Source organism: Hordeum vulgare, chromosome 2H (genome assembly GCF_904849725.1).
Source record: "Hordeum vulgare subsp. vulgare chromosome 2H, MorexV3_pseudomolecules_assembly, whole genome shotgun sequence".
Taxonomy (NCBI): Eukaryota; Viridiplantae; Streptophyta; class Magnoliopsida; order Poales; family Poaceae; genus Hordeum; species Hordeum vulgare.
Window position 1 is genome coordinate 557,901,100 of NC_058519.1, and position 12,172 is coordinate 557,913,271.

Here is a 12,172-nt window from a genome sequence, read left to right on the forward strand (position 1 = left end):
TTTAGTATAAAAAAACCACAAATGACTCTTGCTAGGCGGAGTAGATGATGTCCATTCCCCTGAGCTATGACTTAGCTTTACCAAAGCGCCGAGCCCCTTGATTAAAGATATATTGCCGCGTTTCGCATATGTCTACAACAGTGGCATATGGATACAAATTTTTCATAATAAAAAGTAGCTTGAGATATTTATATTAAAATTTTCTCTTCAATGCAAGCTATCATCAGGATGCCTCATCAAAGAAAATAAAAAATAAAAACTCTAATACATATGCATCTCTACTTTCCGCTCTAACTTTTTTAGCTTTTTACACCAGACCACCACCTTTTCTCTTCAAGCACCCGTCTTGTGCATAGGATCCCGCTTTTTTATCCGAACCACCTTTTTGTGACATCCGATCCTACATGACATACGGGGCATCACCCTGAGGCTATGCATTGTACATGCCCTAGGTGATACTAAAAAAAGCATAGTTATGACTTAGCAAATACTTTTGATTCGATACATCACCTAAACACATCAAGAGCTGAGATTAGCCCATACCCCTACGTAAGAAGGGGCATGATGGTCATATTAAAAAGAAATCCCTTCACCGACCGTCCACGCCGAGCCGCCCCGAACCATGGCGTGAGGAGCCGCATCGAGCCGCACTATACCGTGGCGGGAGGAGGCGCTCTGAGCCGCACTAACACCGCGTGGCAGGGTGGGCCACCACATTGCCACCCAACACCGGTCCTGCATGACACGACGCGTCAACGCGACGTAACGTGATGTGACCGCACCCGCCAGCTCCCGTGGTGCATCAATGGCGGCATGTCTCGCCGGCTCCCGAGGCACATCAATGGCACATTACATAGCCCACCGGCCCGCCCCTCCCCGCCTCACGCCCAGCTAGACGACAACACACCGACCCCCGACCTTTCTCCCTCAGTGTGACACATACGATTTTGATCGTACACTAATCATACACGCAGTGCGTACGACCAAGATTAGGGTCTCACAGAAAGATATCACAACACAACTTTAGACACAAATAAAAGCATACAAGCTTCATATTACAAGCGAGGGGCCTCAAGGGCTCAAATACAGAAGCTCGAGAAAGACACCAGTCAGCGGAAGAAAAAAATATGTGAGTGCAATCATAAAACAAGGTCATGCCTTAGAGAAAGCTAGCACAAAAGATACATAGATCGAAAGAGGCGAGGCCTCCTGCCTGGGAACCTCCTGAACTACTCCTGGTCGTCAGCGTCCTCCACGTAGTAGTAGGCACCCTCGGGGTAGTAGACGTCGTCGGTGGGATATGCCATCTCCTGGACTCCATCATCTGGTTGTGGAAATCGTATCAATGGAAAAAGGGAAGCAAAGCAACGGTGAATACTCATACAAAGTACTCGCAAAACTAACATCAGAACTATGCTAAGTATGCATTACTATCAAAGAAATGAGGGTTATATCTGGATTGACTGCAGCAATGCGAGAATAGAGAGAAAGGACTAGTCCTATCGGAGACTAGCATCTTTAGTGTCTTGCACCATTAGAAGAGTACAGAACAATAGCACATATATAGTCATATTGTTGCAGCAAATTTAATTAAGTCACGCCCAGAGATTCTTCCCCGGCTCCCTGCGAGGAAGCAATCTCAGAACCAAACATTCCTGTTAAGTAATAGTTCTGGTTGTATTAGATGGGGATACAATGCCAAGTCGTCTTGTAACCGTGGACAAGTCTATTCGAATAGTTAATTTTCATCCCCGCAAGGATAAACCAAATTACCCAACATGCTTGATAAATTCTCGTCGGACACACTTTTCTGGGTCATGCTTGACTTCAGAACATCAACACGTCACAACCCTACGCCCCTACCTAGGCTTAACGAAGAGGCCGGCCCGCCGGTCTAAGTCGTAAACACCCAGGGGTCATGGGCCCATCACCCTTTGCACTCTTGTATAATCGTGGGCGGCCGATGTCAGTCCTGGCATCTCTTATACAAGAACAATGCTTACGTGGACCACTCGGGCGCGCGCCGCTCCATTGCTGACGTCTGAAGAGCTTAGGCTGATACTATGACATCGACTATCCATAACTTCTCCCACGTGAAGGTTAGTGCAAAAAGTTCTATGACCAAGTCAGATCAAATAACCAAATACCATTAGCATTTTAATTAACATTGCGACAACGATCATCAATCCATCCTATTTGGTCCCGTCGCCCCGTCTCGAGGATGTGTGGCAAGGGCCAAGAATGCCCGACAACGCCTTGCCACATCCACACGGGAATCCACCCGCAACACACCTCATCATGTATCGAGTAGCAAGGTCAAGTAACTGTGTGGCTGTAACATCAGAGGGATCCGAGGTATCACCCTCTATGGATCCCAAACAATGTAACCATTAAGGTGACCAGGGAGGAATCACCCTCGATGGTCCACGCTTGAGGGGTTGTACGACAGAGTCGTTATCGGAAGTGGTGAGGGAGGAATCACTCTCTGTGGACCACCGCCGGTTAACTACACTTCATAGCTAGCATTAGGACTACGTAACGAGGTGTCACCCTCGGTACTCCATAGTAGCTCTCCAGCGTCGTACGACAAGGGGGGTGAGTGATGTGACATGTCTTGGCTCGTCAATCAATAGATCGAGACTTCAATGATAAAGCGGGGGCAAATGGGACTAAGGGGGTCAATGGGGATCACTGAGCCACCTATACTAAGCATTTAATGTACAACAGAGTATAATAACAGTTTATCAGAAATAAGCTATGCATCAGAATAGGAGCTATGTACAATAGTAGCAAAATCTAATTCAAGCATGAGGGAGAAAGAATGTGCGATATAGGAAAGATCAAGGGGGGTTGCTTGCCTTGTTGCTGTGCGGCAAAAGGTTGTCGTCAGCGTGTAGTCGTACCCAGCACCATCATGAGCGTCGGCGTCTACCAGAGAGAAGAGGGGGAAGAAACAATAAATAACAAAAGACACGTGCATCATGCTGCATGGCATGACAACATGCAGTGCTAGTCATGAGCTAAGACAGTACTACACGTCATGGACGGATTAGGAAAATATCTGACAATATTTGTCGGGTTTCTGGCTACTTCTCGTCAGGCGAAAACGATGGAAAAGTTTCATGTTCGCTATGCTAGGGACACGTGACACACGAACGAATAGCGTATGTCGGTTCGTCTCATTTTTCTCATCAACTTTCATGTGACTTATGAATTATTTTATATAATTTTATAAAAGTTTTATTATTATTTTGAAATTAAATAGAATAATTTCAATTAATAAATGTAATTATGACATCAGCATGATGTCATGGTTACATCACTACTCAATAGTCCTATTGACTAGTAATTTAATTCAGTTTAATTTAATTTAATTAGATAAAATAAACAGGGGTCCCACATGTCATACCCTCTAATTTAATTAACAAAATTAACTTAATTAGATTAGGTTTAATTAACTTAATTAATTAGGTAGATTAATCAAGAGTTAATTTAGCTGACTAATTACATATTAACTAAATAATTAACTAGTTAATTAATTAATTTAATTTAATATTATTTATTTCCTTTTATTTAGTATTTTTTTTATATTTACATTATTATTTTCTTTAAAATGTTTAAGGGGCTGGCCCCACATGTCATTCACTCGGACGGCTAATTGTGGTAAGTGGGGGGGGGATTAATCCCCACTGACCCAAATCAGAGGGAGGCTCGGGGCCGAGGCCGAACTAGCCATGCCAGCGGCCCCTGGCTAAGCCAGCGGGCGAGGCCGGAGGAGGCATCAGTTGGCGGGGGGGGGAGCTGAATGTATCTATAATTTTTTTATTGTTCCATGCTCTTATATTACCATATTGGATGTTTTACAATCATTTTATAGCAACTTTATGTCATTTTTTTGGACTAGTCTATTGACATAGTGCCTAGTGTGAGTTGCTGTTTTTTGCTTGTTTTTTTACTTCGCAAGAAATCAGCAAATGGAGTCCAAATGCATCAAAACTTTTTGGAGAATTTTTCTCGGCCACAAGACAAAGGATGGGCCAAAGAAGTACGAGAGGGGGGCTCCAAGGGGAGCACCACCCACATGGGCGCGCCAAGTAGCCTAGGTGCGCCATAGTGGGTGGTGCCTTCCTCGGTGGCCTCCTCCACCTCCTCTTCGCCTTATAAATCCTCCAATATTCTAGAGACCCTAAGAGAGTCGATGAAAAACAATTCCAGCCGCTGCAAGTTCGAGAATGACGAGATCCAATCTAGAGCCCAATTCCGGCACTCCCCCGGAGGGGAACACGATCACGGAGGGGTTCATCATCCTCATTGGTACATCTTCGATGATGAGTGAGTAGTTCATATCAGAGCTACGGGTCCATAGGCAGTAAGTAGATGACTTCTTCTCTTTATGTATCTCAATACAATGGTCCCTTGGAGATCTATTTGATGCAATGCTTATGTGCGGTGTGTTTGGTTGGATCCGATGAACAATGAGTTTATGATCATATTTTCCCTTCAATTTTATATCGAATCTTGATTATTATAGCCTCGTATTTATTCTCTGATATTTGGTTTTTTGGCCAACATGATCTATTTATCTTGCAATGTGAAGAGGTGCTTTGTTATGGGTTCGATCTTGCGGTGTCCTTTCCCAGTGAGGGAAGGGGCAGCAAGGCACGTATGTATTGTTGCTATTAAGGATAAAAATATGGGATGTATTCCTACATGAATAGATCTTGTCTACATCATGTCATCGTTCTTATTGCTTTACTCCATTTTCCATGAACTTAATACAATAGATGCATGCTGGATAGTGGTTGATGTGTGGAATAATAGTAGTAGATGCACGCAGGAGTCGGTCTACTGATCTTGGATGTGATGCCTATATACATGATCATTGTCTTGGATATCGTTATAATTATTTATTGTTCTATCAATTTCCCAATAGTAATTTGTTCACCCACCGTTGCTATTTTGTTGAGAGAAGCCACTAGTGAAATCTACGGCCCCCGGGTCTATTTCATCATCATATACTTTCAGATCGATATTGCTATTTGCCTTTTTTCCTTTATTTGCAACTTTTATTTTCAGATCTATATTATCAAAAACACACAAAAAAAATACCTAGCTGCACTTTTTTTGTTACTTTTTTATTTCGCGTTTACGAGAGATCTATTTATCGAAACTATTATCAAACTATCTATCTTTTCACCCGTGAGGGATTGACAACCCCTCTCTTACGCCGCGTTGCAAGTGTTTGTCATTTGGTGCAGGCGCCGTCTACATAGTGTTGTGTGATTCTCCTACTGGTTCCATAACCTTGATCTCATCACTGAGGGAAATACCTACCATTGTTGTGTTGCATCATCCCTTCCTCTTTGGGGAAAATACCGACGTAGATCAAGTGACATCAAAAGGAATTTCTGGCGCCGTTGCCGAGGAGACATCATCAACATTATCAGGTTCCTAATCACAAATCTCATCTCCTTCCAATTTACATTATTTGCCTTTTGCCTCTCCTTTTTATCTCCCACACTTCACAAAAAAATTGTCATTTTCTCGTCAGATCTGTTCTTGAGTGCATAGTCACGATGACCCAAAAGAACACCAAGTTGCGTGACTTTTCTAGCACCAACAATAGTGATTTTATTGGCGCTCCGATTGTTCCTCCCGCCGCTAGTGCGGCGTCTTATGATATTAATACCGCTTTGTTGAATCTTGTTATGAAGGAGCAATTTTCTGGCACTCCTAATGAGGGTGCCGCGTCCCATGTAAACACATTCATAGAATTATGCGATATGCAAAACAAAAAGATGTGGACAATGATATTGTGAAGTTGAAGTTATTTCCGTTTTCTTTGCTTGAACGTGCTAAAATTTGGTTCTCATCTTTGCCTTGCAATAGTATTGATTCTTGGAATAAGTGCAAAGATGCTTTTATCACTAAGTATTTTCTGCCCGCAAAAATTATTCATCTCAGAACTCAAATCATAAATTTTAAGAAACTTGAGAATGAACATGTTGCGCAATCTTGGGAAAGAATGAAATTGATGCTCAGGAATTGTCCAACTCATGGGTTAAATCTTTGGATGATCATAAAAATTGTTTATGTGGGATTAAATTTTGCTTCTAGAAATATTTTAGATTCCGCCGTGGGTGGTACTTTTATGGATATTACTTTGCGTGAATCTACCAAGTTGCTATATAATATTATGGCAAATTAATCACAATGGAATACTGAAAGGGCACCTACTAGTAAAAAAGGTTAATTTGGTAGAAGAAATTAGTACGTTGAGTGAAAAAGTTCATGCTCTTTTGAAAATGGTTGTTAATAAAAATGCTCCTATTGATCTTAATGATGTGCCTTTGTCTACTTTGATTGAGAAAAATAGTGATGCCATAGATGTGAATTTTATCTCGCGAAACAATTTCAACAACAATGCTTATAGAGGAAACTTCAATCCTAGGTCTTTTCGTGAAAATTCCTCTAATAATTATGGCAATTCCTATGGTAATTCATCTTATAATAATAATAGTTACCCCTGTGATCTTGAGAATAATATTAAACAATTTATCAATACTCAAAAAGTTTTCAACACTACGGTAGAAGAAAAATTGAGTAAGATTGATGATATGGCTAGAAGTATTGATAGAATTTCTAATGATGTGGAAATTCTCAAGTTGAAATTTTTTGTGCCTAAAGTAGAGGAATCAATTAAAGCTTTATAGGTTTCTATGCATGAAAGTGAGAAAAGAATCGCCATGCTTTGAGCTAAAAGAGAATTTTTAGAAAGAAAGTTTTCTAGTGATTGCTTTCATAAAAAAAGATGAAGATCTTAAAATGATTGGTGTTTATTCTATTGATTCCTTGTTTATTAATGTTAAGATTGAATAAAAAGGGACTTGAGATAAGTCAATTTTAGCCAGAAGGCATCCCGATAATTCAGATTGTGAAAGTGTTGTGATTTTGTTTGATAAAAGTGGGTTTGGAGACGTCAAGAATTTAACTAGTGACGTGCCCACTATTTTGGCTTACAAAGACTTTAATTATGATAGTTGATGTTTGATTGATTCTATTTCTTTGTTGCAATCCATGATAAATTCACCTCATGCATATGAACAAAATAAAGCTTTTACTAAACATATTGTTGATGCGAGGATGAAAGCTTTTGAAGTCAAGTTGGAATAAGAAGTTTCTATTCCTAGGAAATTGTATGGTGAATGGGAACCTACCACAAAAATCAATATAAAAAAATTATAAGTGCAATTATTTATGTGATTTGGGTGCTAGTGTTTCCAGAATTCCTAAGTCTCTTTGTGATGTGCTTGGTCTTACCAATATTGAAGAATGTTCTCTTAATTTGCTCTTGGCGGATTCTACTAAGCCATCGGGAAGAATTAATGATGTTCTTATTCTTGAAAATATGAATTATGTGCCCATAGACTTTATTGTCCTTGATATTGATTGTAACCCGTCTTGTCCCATTATACTTGGTAGACCATTTTTACGTACTATAGGTGTCGTAATTGACATGAAAGAAGGGAATATTACATTTTAGTTTCCACTAAAAAAGGTATGTTACACTTTCCTAGAACCAAGATTAAAATGCCATATGAATCTATAATGAGGGCAACCTACGTATCATCCTCCAAGGACGACAATACTTGAAATCTATGATATATGCCTAGCTAGGGGCGTAAAACGATAGCGTTTATTGGGAGGCAACCCAATGAATACAATTTATTTTTTGCCTTTTGCTTTCTATTTTTGAGTGTTTGCACAATTATGCTTCTTTTATGATTGTGTGTTTTATGTTCTATTTAGTGTTTGTGCCAAGTAAGACCTTTAGGATGATTCGTAAGATGAGTAGAAACAATACTGAACTTGAAATTGAAACTTGGTCTCGAGTGCACTAATTTTCATTTTTTATTGGAGCGTGATAATGATCTGAAATATTAACACAACATTTTGCTAAGAATTCTTTACATTGTCCTAATGTTTCATAATTTTTAGTGTTATAGAAGTATGGTTATAGTACAGATTACTACAGATTGTTCTCTTTAAGACAGATTCTGTTTTCATTGCATTGTGTGCTTGTTTTGATGAAACTATGACTTGTGTTGGTCGGTATAAGCCATGGTAAAGTTAGAATACAGTAGATATAATGCATTATGAAAATATAAATGGGTTATCAACAGTACCTCAAGAGAGTATTATTATTTTCTTTATTATACTAACGGATCTCACGAAAATTTTGTTAAGTTTTGTGTGATTGAAGTTTTCAAGTTTTGGGTGAGATCACGATGGATGAAGGAATAAGGAGTGCAAAATCCTAAGCTTGGGGATGCTTGATTCACCCCAAGACAATATTCAAGATGTATCAAGCAACTAAGCTTGGTGATGCCTCGAGTGGCATCCCCTCTTTATTCTAACAACCATCGGTATTCTACTTGAAACTATATTTTTTCGTCACATATTATGTGTTTTTCTTGGAGCGTCTTGTATGATATGAGTCTTTGCTTGTTTTTATTTTTAGTTTTTCATTTGTATCCTTGCTGTACACACCTATTTGAGAGATCCAAAATATGCTACGATTTGTTAGAATTGGTCTATGTGCTTCACTTAAACCTTTTAGAGCTATGAAATTGCTCTAGTGCTTCACTTATACTCCCTCCGTTCCTAAATATAAGACCTTTTAGAAATTCTACTATGGACTACATACGGAGCAAAATGAATGAACCTATACTCTAAAATATGTCTATATACATCTGTATGTTGTTCATAGTGTAATCTCTAAAAGGTCTTATATTTAGGAACGGAAGGAGTATCTTTTTTAGCACGGTGTGCTTTATCATTTTTGAAGAAATTCTCTCATACTTCACTTAGATCTATGTGAGAGTTAGTAATTTTTAATAAATCCTCTCATGCTTAACTTAGATTATTTTGAGAGATGAAATTTTTTATGCTCATGATCTTCACTTAAATTATTTGAGCTTGTCAAAAGCAATAGCAATATATGAAACTAGTCCCAAAGTGATAGACATTCAAGAGGGATATAATAATTTCATGAAGAACATTGGACAAATTAAACTTGATTCCTTGTAATAGTTTTGAGATATGATGATAGTGATATGTGAGTCATATTGATGAGTATTAATGCTTTAGTAAGAATTGTTGGAATTATGCCCTAGAGGCAATAATAAATGTATAGTTATTATTATAATTCCTGTATCAAGATAATAGTTTATTATCCATGCTATAATTGTATTGAATGAAGACTCATTTACATGTGTGGATACATAGACAAAACACCGTCCCTAGCATGCCTCTAGTTGGCTAGCCAGTTGATCAATGATAGTCAGTGTCTTCTGATTATGAACAAGGTGTTGTTGCTTGATGACTGGATCACGTCATTGGGAGAATCACGTGATGGACTAGACCCAAACTAATAGACGTAGCATGTTGATCGTGTCATTTTGTTGCTACTGTTTTCTGCGTGTCAAGTATTTATTCCTATGACCATGAGATCATATAACTCACTGACACCGGAGGAATGCTTTGTGTGTATCAAACGTCGCAACGTAACTGGGTGACTATAAAGATGCTCTACAGGTATCTCCGAAGGTGTTAGTTGAGTTAGTATGGATCAAGCCTGGGATTTGTCACTCCATGTGACGGAGAGGTATCTCGGGGCCCACTCGGTAATACAACATCACACACAAGCCTTGCAAGCAATGTAACTTAGTGTAAGTTGCGGGATCTTGTATTACGGAAAGAGTAAAGAGACTTGCCGGTAAACGAGATTGAAATAGGTATGCGGATACTGACGATCGAATCTCGGGCAAGTAACATACCGAAGGACAAAGGGAATGACATACGGGATTATACGAATCCTTGGCACTGAGGTTCAAACGATAAGATCTTCGTAGAATATGTAGGATCCAATATGGGCATCCAGGTCCCGCTATTGGATATTGACCGAGGAGTCTCTCGGGTCATGTCTACATAGTTCTCGAACCCGCAGGGTCTGCACACTTAAGGTTCGACGTTGTTTTATGCGTATTTGAGTTATATGGTTGGTTACCGAATGTTGTTCGGAGTCCGGGATGAGATCACAGACGTCACGAGGGTTTCCAGAATGGTCCGGAAACGAAGATTGATATATAGGATGACTTCATTTGATTACCGGAAGGTTTTCGGAGTTACCGGGAATGTACCGGGAATGACGAATGGGTTCCGGGAGTTCACCGGGGGGGGGGGGGCAACCCACCCCGGGGAAGCCCATAGGCCATGAGGGTGGCGTACCAGCCCTTAGTGGGCTGGTGGGACAGCCCAAAAGGGGCCTATGCGCCAAGGATAAGAAATCAAAGGAAAAAGAAAAAAAAGGGAGGAGGTGGGAAGGGAGGGGGACTCCCTCCCACCAAACCTAGTCCAACTCGGTTTGGGGGGGGGAGAGTCCTCCCCCTTGGCTCGTCCGACCCCTTGAGGGTCCTTGGACCCCAAGGCAAGGCCCCCCTCCCTCCCACCTATATATACGGAGGTTTTAGGGCTGATTTGAGACGACTTTTCCACGGCAGCCCGACCACATACCTCCAAGGTTTTTCCTCTAGATCGCGTTTCTGCGGAGCTCGGGCGGAGCCCTGCTGAGACAAGGTCATCACCAACCTCCGGAGCGCCGTCACGCAGCCGGAGAACTCTTCTACCTCTCCGTCTCTCTTGCTGGATCAAGAAGGCCGAGATCATCGTCGAGCTGTACGTGTGCTGAACGCGGAGGTGCCGTCCGTTCAGTACTAGATCGTGGGACTGATCGCGGGATTGTTCGCGGGGCGGATCGAGGGACGTGAGGACGTTCCACTACATCAACCGCGTTCTCTAACGCTTCTGCTGTACGGTCTACGAGGGTACGTAGATCACTCATCCCCTCTTGTAGATGGACATCACCATGATAGGTCTTCGTGCGCGTAGGAAAATTTTTGTTTGCCATGCGACGTTCCCCAACAGTGGCATCATGAGCTAGGTTCATGCGTAGATGTCTTCTCGAGTAGAACACAAAAGTTTTTGTGGGCGGTGATGTGCGTTTTGCTGCCCTCCTTAGTCTTTTCTTGATTCCGCGGTATTGTTGGATTGAAGCGGCTTGGACCGACATTACTCGTACGCTTACGAGAGACTGGTTTCATCGTTACGAGTAACCCCCTTTGCTCAAAGATGACTGGCAAGTGACGGTTTCTCCAACTTTAGTTGAATCGGATTTGACCGAGGAGGTCCTTGGATGAGGTTAAATAGCAACTCATATATCTCCGTTGTGGTGTTTGCGTAAGTAAGATGCGATCCTACTAGATACCCTTGGTCACCACGTAAAACATGCAACAACAAAATTAGAGGACGTCTAACTTGTTTTTGCAGGGTATGATTGTGATGTGATATGGCCAACGATGTGATGTGATATATTGGATGTATGAGATGATCATGTTGTAATAGAAATATCGACTTGCACGTCGATGGTACGACAACCAGCAGGAGCCGTAGGGTTGTCTTTATACTAACGTCTGTGCTTGCAGATGCGTTTAGTATTTTGCTAGGAAGTAGCTTTAGTAGTAATAGCATAAGTAGCACGACAACCCCGATGGCAACACGTTGATGGATGATCATGGTGTGGCGCCGGTGACAAGAAGATCGTGCTGGTGCTTTGGTGATGGAGATCAAGAAGCACGTGATGATGGCCATATCATGTCACTTATGAATTGCATGTGATGTTAATCCTTTTATGCACCTTATTTTGCTTAGAACGACGGTAGCATTATGAGGTGATCTCTCACTAAAATTTCAAGACGAAATTGTGTTCTCGCCGACTGTGCACCGTTGCTGCAGTTCGTCGTTTCGAGACACCACGTGATGATCGGGTGTGATAGACTCAACGTTCACATACAACGGGTGCAAAACAGTTGCGCACGCGGAACACTCGGGTTAAGCTTGACGAGCCTAGCATGTGCAGACATGGCCTCGGAACACATGAGACCGAAAGGTCGATCGTGAATCATATAGTTGATATGATTAGCATAGGGATGCTTACCACTGAAACTATACCCAACTCACGTGATGATCGGACTTGGGATAGTGTAAGTGGATCATGAACCACTCAAATGACTAGAGAGATGTACTTTTTGAGTGGGAGTTTAGCATATAATTT